The sequence below is a fragment of the Clytia hemisphaerica genome, unplaced genomic scaffold (genome assembly GCF_902728285.1).
Source record: "Clytia hemisphaerica strain Z4C2 unplaced genomic scaffold, Clytia hemisphaerica genome assembly, whole genome shotgun sequence".
In the NCBI taxonomy this organism is placed as follows: Eukaryota; Metazoa; Cnidaria; class Hydrozoa; order Leptothecata; family Clytiidae; genus Clytia; species Clytia hemisphaerica.
In genome coordinates this window covers 680,566-691,660 of record NW_027104238.1, presented here as the reverse complement: position 1 = coordinate 691,660, position 11,095 = coordinate 680,566, and the positions used below count along the sequence as shown (strand labels likewise).

Sequence of the window (11,095 nt, the reverse complement as noted above, 5' to 3'; positions counted from 1 at the left end):
AGCTTTAGCGTACTGGGCCTTTCAAGAGAGTCGTGCTCGTGTGTTACGCTAAGCTATTAGCCGCATTCCGTCATATAATAAAAAACCATCCAGGCTGTTTGGCTATAATGGAGAGGCTTGAACAGATAAATAAAACAATAATTGAGATCTACAACTTCGCGCTATATTTTTTGTTCGGGAAAGACTAACAGGTTGGTTTAGAACTTAGATTTTCGTTCAGACCACAATGTTCGTTATTTATAATTCAATCAGCCTATGCCCAGACTAGCTCTCAACAACGTGGTTGGATTTCTGCGAAACTTCCTTTCAAAATCTTATCGAGAAAGAAGAAGGATGCTTGTATACAATTTCTGTTTAATTTTTTTTGTCATTCAACCGTGTTGTGGCAACATCTCTCCTGCTTCCAAGTACCATGAACAATAAGGATTATAATGTTTGAAAGGTATGTTGGTTTTTCCTTGCTGTCAAAATAGATAGCACCTTTTTATTTAAACTTCGTCATCTTTATTTACCCCTGCGGACGACATAGTTTTCTGTAAAAATCAGGGCCTTGGAATTTCCTTCCAGACCCCTGCGCTCAATAGGATGAGATGTGATTTATGGATTACTTATTGATCCGGATTGGGAGATCGATCAAAGATTGATACTCAAGATTTTATAGGACCGTGCCGACGCACTGGACTGTCTGGTGTATATGTCCGGTGGCAAAAAGTATCCTTTCGCTACACCGGACGCAATAAGTCCAGTGTCAGTCCGGTGTTACATACAGGGAATTTTGGACGCCGGACATTTATGAAACAAAAAATTAAGAAACACCGTACGCACCGGACTGGTCATGTCCAGTGTTTTGATTGTCCGGTGGGAAAAAATATCCTTCTCCGACACCGGACATCCGACTTCCTTAAATCATTTAGACTTAAATTCTGTGTCGTCTACCCCGCCCCCCCCCATTTACAGACTGGAATGGTAGACATTTGCATACGCTTTGGAACAGGGCGGGTGGGGGGAACCCAAATTTGGACATTTTCAGTGCACAAATACAATGTGGACAGCCCCAATAGTGGTTTAAATTTTCCTATCTAGGTGGCAAGCTAAAATATGTTCCGTTCACATCGCCCAACCGACTCACCTTCAAAACATTAATCCCGAGTCGTACAAGTCGGCAAAATGTCGGAAAAAGTTTTTGATAGCTAAGCACTTCTTTGAATCATCATTCGCTACGAGTTTTTGTTTACTTAACCCACATTGAGTCGCGTTCGAGCTTTTTCATGTACCCTTATTGAAATTTTCAAGTCGAAATTCGGCGACGCGGTAGGGCCAATACCCCCGAGAGCCAAAAATAAGGTCTGCTTTTAAGGTTCTCACATGCGCGCGCACATTTAATTTGGCAAATTAAAGATGGCGGCAAGAGATTTTGTTGATTGCCGACTTCATTCTTCGGGATTTACTAGATTTAAAAAACCCGACAAAATTTACTACTGACCGACCGACTGGATTTGAAGATGACGCGAACGGAACATGTTTTAGCTTGCTGCCCTATTGCGTGGATACAAAATAGGGGATGCATAACATTTTTTATATTGTTGCTGTAAAATCAAAAGGTCTACAGTATTGCTGGTATTTTATTGGTTTGATTGTCGTTTGACTGGCTAGTTTGAAACGCAGGTCACAATTTTTCTCAAAAGAACGTGGCAATAGAGCAACAGTACTCTGAGGCCAGAATTCCCTCTCACCAAACCATTTTCAAAAAGTGACCCAGGAGGGGAGTGGGTTTGAGTCTGCCCTAAAATTTAAGAACCTTTGTTTTAATCCCAGATGCGTCCAAAAAAGCAGTAGCACAAAACAAGTCAGGAGAAGTTTTAACTTAGGTGAGAACTGACTTGGGTGTAATCAGTGAAAAATACTGTTATTTTCAGACAGATACTAATCTTTTTGTTTTCTTTACAGTGTCCTGCGCTGGTCTGCTCAATCAACCTTAAAGACATGGGCAACAGAAGATCAATACTGATACCCAATTTTAGGTGAGTTCTCTGTCACTTTCTCGGTTTGAAGTGGAAGATAACGCTTGAGTGATTCTAAATAATCACACTTTTTCCAAAAACATACCTGACCTTTACTGTGAGCGTACTGAGGCCACTTTTTTCATCTACTCTTCAAGCCCTACCAGTTGGTCATATTAGATATGAGAATTTCTGACCTCCAAATTTTCGACATCAACCCTGTGGATTTCTAGATCCTACGTATCAGTGAGAATAAAAAACACTAAGAGAATTGTTCTATTGAAAAGTGGTGCGACAGCAAGTCATCGCCTGGTCTATTTCCTCAAGATTAGTCAGTCATAGTCCAAACCCCTTCAAAAGAGACTTTAAAGTGCAAAAGAGGGGGGTCTGAGAGAAAAAGTTTCATAGAAAGGAGATGCAACAAATATTTATGTTATATAATTAATGAAACTCCTTGGCAGTGATAAAATTAAGTAATTATTCTTTGTAGGGAGCTCAATCGCATTGAATCACATCAACAGATCAATGTTGCTTTATTTTAACACACCCCTTTTAATTGAAGATCTTGGGATGTATACATTTAATATATTGAATTTTTTCTGTTTTAGGTGTCATTGCATCATCATCATCAGGTGGAGTGCAACAATAGTATAAATCAGCGAACTTGCATCTATTCAGCTTTCACGGATTTACTTTGAAAACTCAGCTAAACTTGAATCTATTCAGTTTATACGGATTAACTCGACAAACTCGTTTAATTGTTACACTGATTTATTCGGAAAACTCGGCTAAACTTGAATTTACTCGGCTGACATTGATATACTCGGCATCTACTCGGTTTACTCGGCTCAGATTTAAATAGCGAATTCAACCCATCTTGCAGCTTTCTCAGCCAATCCGAATTCCTTGAGTTTGCTAGGTTTAAAAGAAATAAATACATTGATATTGTTATTTAACTCTCATTTCTTGTACCTGTTCCCTTCTAAATTTTCCAAAGCATGATTTTTGCGATCCCACTGTGCGAAATCTGTGCGAGTAAGGATTGAAACTCGGCCTTCAAGGAAGCGAAAACAAACTAGATATGACAAAGCCCTGTTTATTGGTTTTTAGACTCTGGGCCTTCATGCCCTTGGGCCTCTTGTTTTACTAAATATAAATCATAAAAGGGAGCGTAGTTATAAAAAAGACCTTTAGTGACCTTTATGGCCAGTGTTATTTCCAAAAGGCAATTGCAAATCTGCAATTAGAGAAAAAAGACACTTAAAATAAATTTACCTACAACGAAAAAAAGACGTGGAGTGAACAAAACAAGAAAGTCTCGTAAAATTGTTCAAATAAAGAATGGAAGCAAGTTTCATTAGAGCACGTGAGGACATCTGCCCTGATCGTGTGTCAAGCGGTCAACGACCTTGCTTACGTCCCTTTGAGCTCTTTGACGTGGGTCAAAAAATCCTACTTGCCGATGATTTTTCAAACCAGCTTTCTCATCACCTTCCAAGTATAATGCTGCAATTTTCTTCACTGCTTCACGACAGGCTACGATGGCACGCTTTACTAAGTTGTCGTTGAGTTGAACACCATTTTTAAAGTGTATCCCAACAACACTATAAAAGCCCTCTACAATGGCCTCACATCCGCTGGCACCAAGGGCCACATCAATGGCGATGCAAACCTCTTGGCCAAAGCGTTTGTACGTTGCTTCGTCATTGTAGAGGGCTTCGACAAAAAGACTTTCTGAGAGCATTGCCTTTTCAAATGATCCATCCTCGAAGGACAATACGAAAATTTGGTCGAGAGAACCTTCTTCGACTGCCGTTACATTTACTAGTTTTTGCCTCCCAACATACTTTAGGGTCTCTTTCTTGTCAATTGATTTGAACAACCATTCGGGCGATTCAAAGACAAATTTAAGTAATGCTGAGCGGTAGCGTTTGAAAACGACAGAGTGTTGATGTGGTAAAAGATTAAGTTCCTGGTTTGAGTCAAACAGAGACTTAACGTGAGGCAAATCACAAACGGCTTTAAAAAACTTCTCAAACTCTTCTGCCCCGTACGTTTCCCATTTAGTTCTCGCTGAACGAGAAGCCATTATTTATATTTATAACTTTAAAGTTCGATAAGAGAGAGATTGTCTTCTCTAAATTAAAAATTTGAACCAAGTCATGAACTTCTTTACAAACAGAATTATTGAAGCGATCTTCCAGTAATTTATTTGCATCGCTGATGAGAACCTTTAGATCATCGATACACATATCTGAATCTCGGCTTTTCCATGTATATTTCTTGTCTTTCTTCTTTTTCTTCTTTCCTTTTGTCTTGTTTGTCGGTTGATCTAATAAAATAATGAAAAGGCCTCATCATAAAGATTTAGATTATAATATTCTACTTTCAGGCTACAAATAACCCCTTAGCTTCAAATTATGAAATAAAATTTTCCAATGAATGATATTGTTTTCCTATACAATTTACAGTTTAAAAAATGTTACTTCAGGATGTAAATTAAAATTTTTCAGTGGTTTTCTTCGCCATATAAAAGGTTTCGCTTTTCCCACCGTCTGAAAGTTAGAGGAATGAATGGTAAGTACGGTAAGAACACAAGTTGAAAACTGGTAATTACCTGGCTCGTTTCCTTCAGGACTTATCTCTTTCTCTTCAACAATTGTTCCACCGAGTAGAAGATCCTTCAGCTTGAATTTTCCTTCCTTTTCCTCTTCATCAACATCTTGTTCGTAACATGTGATATCACTCCAATGCTCTGACAAGTTTGGGAAGTTTGAGCCAAAAACGAAATCTTCTATCGCAATATTTTCCAGCTTGTTTTCCATTGATGTTAAGATTGAGATCAGCCTTTCAAACCAGACAGCGGTCTTCCAAGGAGGAAGGTCAACGGCTTGACTTCGAATCATCACCAGTATGATAGGTTTAAATATATCGATGGCACCACAAAGATCGATTATAAAGTCTTGTCCCCTCAGCTGGAATAAAAAAGATAGCATACATACAAATAAATTGCAGGTCTGGAGGAACAAACCTAAAAGTGGAGGGCCTGAAGGCTTAAAATGATAAATTTTCTGTAAGTGTAAAAGTATAATTTGTTAAGTGGGGAGGCTAAGTGGTATGGGGTTAAAGCCTCCCCATTTTCCTCGTTCTTTTGGGGCTGAATTGATGCAGAAAAAACAATCGATATAGAGTTGAATCAGCTTTTCTCTGAGACAATCACTGTCAAGTAAATGAATTTGCTTCCTCAAAATTACCTGGAATGTGATTTGCTCAGAACCATCATCACTGGCACGGAATCGATTGTACGTTTCAATGAGAGCTGGATAAGAAATGAAGATTTTTTCCCATTGTTCAAAGGCTGACGAAAAAAAGCGTGTTGTCGAAAAGCTTACAACTTCCAATGACTTTAATCCAAGTGATTCTGATAGTCCTTATTACTCCTCGTGTCCTTTGCCACTCCGAAAAAAGTGTTGAAGCGATTGGATCTGCTGATGAGCCTCTTGAGAAATTCAGATGAGACGTGTCCCATGGAAGGAGAACGTATTCTTCTGAATCTACATTAGATTTGAACTTCCTTTGAAATGTATTTGACTGGTACTGACCATCAGCATGAAAAGCTATAAAATATAGAAAAATACAGCATTGATCATTGATTAAGGTTGGACAAATCTGTGTTGTCTTGAAAAGTTATCTATCAATCCATCAAACAAACTAAAATGAATACCTAATTTAGAGTTTCATGTTTCTATATTTGTTGAATTCACAACAAGAATTTCATTCATTTGTTTTACAGATAATGAATGTATTCACCTCTAACATAATGAAGTTGTTTCGAATCAAAACCAAGGCGGCCTTTCAGACAGTCTACAACTTGATCTGCTAAGTCTTCTCTAGTACCTCCTTTAGGTATGCCCTTTACTAGTAAAGCATTAACGTCAATCCAGCTTTTAAATGGCAACTTTCTATTGTGAATTTTCAACTAATGGGCGAGTCTGTTCAAATATTCTCAAACATAACTCAAAGTTTCTATGTCTAATACGATGGATAGATATCCAATTTTTATCCAACTTTAAAGTGTTATCTAGATTGAAATATGCACTCACCTGCTGTTCGGTCTGTCTTTTCCAAGCTGTTTATTTCCAAAATTTCTTCTACCTCTTGCTCTTTATTGTTATCAGATATCTTCTGTTTGTCAACTTTCTGTTTTGTCCTAGCAATAGCAAGCTGATAATTTGATTCCACAATGAATTCCAATGCTTCAGATTCTTTCAGATCAGGATGACTTTGGCTAAAATGTCTTTTCTTGTAAGATTCACCTCCCCGCGCTAAAGTCACTCCACATTTTAGACATGTAAACTGCTTCTTAGGTTTTGATGATGTAGAGTTCTGTTTTAACGACGCAGATGTTGGTTTTGACGACGTAGAAGTCGGTAAAGAGGCTCCAGAGGCTCCTTTTCTCTCATTCTTCTTTCCATTCATGAGTTTATTCCATTCTAGAAGAAAATTTTTTCAAAAACTTCTTGCAAAAAAGAATACATGCATGGGACATGCAGAAGAAGGAATGAATACTCCTATCAATCCTAAAAGCGCCATGAAAGGGATTGGATCGAGTTTACCTATACAGAATGGCGTCAGATATTTGTATCTCTAAAACAAGAAACAGCACTTCTTCTCGTCAATACCAAAGTTGTTCGGAGCAAGGAACTTGAATAGCAATGTTTTGATAAATTTAATTACCTTCAACTTTAACAGAATTTGATCGTCTTGCTTTCTTTTTCACGGGTTCAGTTTTTTCTTCAGCCTGTGAAGAAGAGAAGTCTACGCCTTGAAGCGTAGAAAAGTCGTATAATACATATCTAACATTTCTCATGGGCACTTTTCTCAAGACGCATCTCAGAATTCAAAATATTGTCCTAAATGCTAGCCGAGTACTGTATAAAGTGTTAGGAATCGGGTAAATTAAGTTTTGAACCTTTTTTATTTTACTTTTTGAATATTATTTATTAAAGGGTTTTGAGTACCCAATTTATTTCAAGAATTATTTTTTATGAGAAACACAAGACCAAAATCGAGATACCCAGCCTAAAGTTGTGACTGATGTGACGATAAAGTCAAAAACTGCCAAATTCCTCAATACTCTGTGCTTAATTGTAGGGGGTCATTTTCCGTTTTTGGGGAAAATTGCCAAAGTTTGACCATTTTTTGACCGAAAAAATGCTCTATTTCAAAAAATAATTGAAATAATTAAAAAGCTCAACAGTTTTAAAATACCTTCATTAAGAGCAACACTATAAGCCATTGATCCAACTACCCTAGAAAAAAAATTTTGTTCGACCCCCCCTACAATTAAGCACAGAAGAGTATTGATGATTTTGCTAGAAATTAATGGTCTGTTTTACCCCCCAGGGGGGTACTCGATCTGAGAACGACCATACGTTCAGCCCAAAATTTGCCTTCCAAAATCGGATCTTTACAGTGCAGAGAATTTCCATGAAAAATCTTAAATAAAATGAAAAAATCTTACTTTTTATACGTTTAAAAATCAGCGAAAAGATGAAATGACAAACTATGTACTTGAGTTCCCCTTTAGTAAACCCCCTCCCCTATTAAAGTTCAAATTTGTAAAAAAATATCAAGAATCGCAAGGGTGAATGATCATGTTCATCTCGATTTATACAATTTACATGTATTTATTAAAACTGTGTAGATTTTGCAGAAATCTTTTAAGAAAATGAAAGTTTTGGTACCCACAGGAAAATTTCATTATAATCATATAATGGGGGGGGGGTGAAAAGCAGTGAAATGAAATGCTACTCCAAGATAATTGCAAATAATGTAAAACCTTATAATCGAGGTAAAAAAAGTAGCCAAGTGTTCAATTATTCTTTTTAGAAAAAGGGTGTATGTAAAATATAACAAGCGGATCTACATATAATGAGCTTTTATTCCCTGTTTATTCCACTCACTTTCATGTTTACTCTAAAAGTGTACAGAAGTGCTATTCAGAACTCTTTTCTAAGAGTTGAAAATTGTTGAGAAGGATGCAAAAAAATTGTTAAGAGTACAAAATGTAAGTAGAATTACCATGTTTTTCTTGTGTTTGTACTAAGTTTTCTTGGGTTTCTTCTGGTTCTGGTTCTGTATCAAGACACAAAAAACAAATATGCTGCACTCTCTCTTCTTCATCGTGGTCAAGTGTCTCTCGAGCTGTCTCACAACAATCAAAATGAAAGAGATTTCGGCATTTTTCACATCGTTGCACCTCATCAATTATTCCTTTTACGCAAACTTTACATACATTTTCATCGCTTGTTTTCTCGACTTGGCTTTCCGCCATTTAAAAAAAAATATTTTTATTTTTATTTTGTTCGAGATTGAATTGTTTTGATGCGATTTTAGTCTGATAGAGGTGCATTGAAAGCTGGCGCCATCCAGATAGTGGGCGGTGCAGTGGAAGGGCGGCACTGATGAAATTTGGGCGGGAATGCGCGTTCAATAATATGTGTGTGTTCAGCGTCTCCATGCGCGCGCTGCGCTAGCGCTAGCCTGGAACTAATCTGGTCATCTGTTTTCAAGTGCAGCACCCAGCAATTTTTTGAAGTCAGTGTTTCACCCGACGAAGTGCACCTGCACTTGAAGTGTCTAGAATTTCGGAATGTTGTGCACTTGACAGTTAAAAACTTGCTGCACCTGGCACTTGGTGAAGGGACTTTTTGCACTTGCACTTGACTTTCGACGGGTGCTGCACTCGAGATCTCGAGCAAAAGTGCCATGAAGTGCGAACTGGCACATGACTGTCTGTATTTGAGAGACGATAATTAAATTTTACAATCTAATCCATAATAAGATATGGATTGGCTGTAGGGCTGAACGTTTTTTCTGTGTTTTTTAGAACCCCAAAGCAAACTCACACCCTCGCATTTAAAGAAACAATAGAAATATTTTTATCAGAAACCACTTCAGCTCAACTTGCTATAAGAGATCAACCACGTTTTTAACATGTGTCGTGACATGTGACTGGTCGATACCCAAAGAAATAGAATTATGTTTGGATAAAAACTAGACAATTTACCAACCTTTGTTGACAGCTTTTCTTTTTGTTTCAAGATAGGGGCAATTATCTTTTGATATAACCATAGGAATTTGAGACAGATTTGAGAAAACGAGAGATATTATTTGAATTTGAAATAGAGATATAAATCCCTCCACACCTCAAGCATTGCAACAAAATACAACTTGAAAGTTGGCTTAAAGAAAGTCTGACAAAAACAAGTTTCAACCATAAAAATCTGAGATTCCTTTAAGCGTTCAGAAATGATATTGTTATTTTTGTGTCAACTATTACCGTACCCAAGGTTTCCTTCATCATTTTTACTATAACTACTTGATGAATTTTTACGAAAATGAAGAAATTGTGAGAAAACAAAAACACTCACTTGAAAGAAGTGCATGTGGCAGAACTGCAAAACGAAATAATTTTTTTAGGTTTATTATATAACACTTTTATTTGATTATCAGCTTATCCACACTTTTCTCATGGATTATATCAATCCTTAGAGATAATCTATTTTTAGAAATCATGAATTAGTGAATCATTGTATATTTTTTACGATTGGGCCCCTAGGTTTCTTCACTTCCAGAAAAAGTTTGAAAGTTATAAGAAGGGAAGTAAGAATTTAAAGTAGGGAAGTAAATTTTCTATAAGTATCAAAATCGTGATTAAATTTCTACACGAGCTGCCAAGATGGTTTTAACCCTTACAAGACAACATTTAATAACAATGATTATAACTTTTGCTTTAGGGAAACAGTAGCTTTAAACGTTTAATCACACTAATCAACTTTTTGTCAATACAAATGTCCCTTCTGAGTCATGCCTCTGTAGTCACAACAATAACCTTTCTTTGCCATGGCTTGTAATCAAAGCCATGTGGTATTTTTGTCATCTTACTTCTCTTCTTCATTTTTCAAAGCTTGGAGAGAAGTAAAAAATAGAGAAGAGAAAATTTTCAGTGCAGTAAAGGCCGAGGTAAACGATTCCAACATTTCATCCAACATTGAAATTGAAATGTTGGACGAATGTTGGATGAATTCGGGAAAGGTGTTGCATCTCCTTAAAATCGTTTCGTCGCAATGTCCAACATCATTTTCATCCAACATGGGTGTTCATTCATTCTTTTTTTAATTCATTCTTTTCGAATTAGAGATGGCGAGATTTTTTATACCCAGTGTAACCAGTGCCACTACTGCTGTTCATGCGGACAAAAATTATAGTCTAGCAATTGGAATTTTAAAATGCAGAGAAAATTCTGGCGAAAAATCGACTCTTATGGTGCAATTTCTTGAAATTTATTTATATCTATTTCAAAGCAAGAAATGGTCAAATTTTCTAAAATTTTGCAACAAAAACTATGTTCTCATTTTTTACACATATACAGTGCATTTTGGGAAGCCTGAAAATCGTACCTTTAAAGGGTCACACCTCTACGATAGATCGCTTAATTTCAGTGCCCCCCCCCCGTGGTTTATTTTCCGAAAAAAAAAACATTCGAGCTAGTAGCTTCTCTACCATTTTAAATTTGTAACGAGATTTTTCGAATTTTTGACAAAAAAACATTAGATTGTATTTCTAATGACGTCATTCCCTTTCAAATGTTGGATGTGAGCTGAGTAAACGAATCCAACATGATCCAACACGAAAAAAAGAAGTAAATTTTGGACAAAATGTTTGATGGCGATCAAACTCCCATCCAACACTTTTTTCCTTCTTCCAACATAATTTTTTCTTACATTCGAGTAAACGATTCCAACATTCCGTCCAACAGAGAGAAAATGGCATGTTAGATGGAATGTTGGAATCGTTTACCTTGGCCTTAATACAAAAAGTTACTTCTCTTTTTAAAAAAATTACTTCTCTTCTTAAAGATTTTACTTCCCTTCTTCATTTTTTTACTTCTCTTCTTCATTTTTTTACTTCTCTTCTTGAATTGTCTTTTCTAGCAGTGAAGAAACCTCGAGGCCATCGTAATTTTTCTTTATTCTGGTGTTACTTTACATATTTTTTGTTTCCTTTTTACGTCTTTGTTCCATTTATAA

The 11,095-nt window shown here is 36.6% G+C and overlaps 1 long non-coding RNA gene across 1 annotated transcript; it reads left to right on the top strand.

Annotated features, from left to right (window-relative positions):
* On the top strand, positions 1–2,951 carry LOC136816117 (uncharacterized). Its single transcript, XR_010847802.1, has 3 exons — positions 1–442; positions 1,948–2,021; positions 2,609–2,951. It is a non-coding gene; the product is annotated as an uncharacterized lncRNA (long non-coding RNA).
* The last annotated feature ends 8,144 nt before the right edge of the window (positions 2,952–11,095 follow it).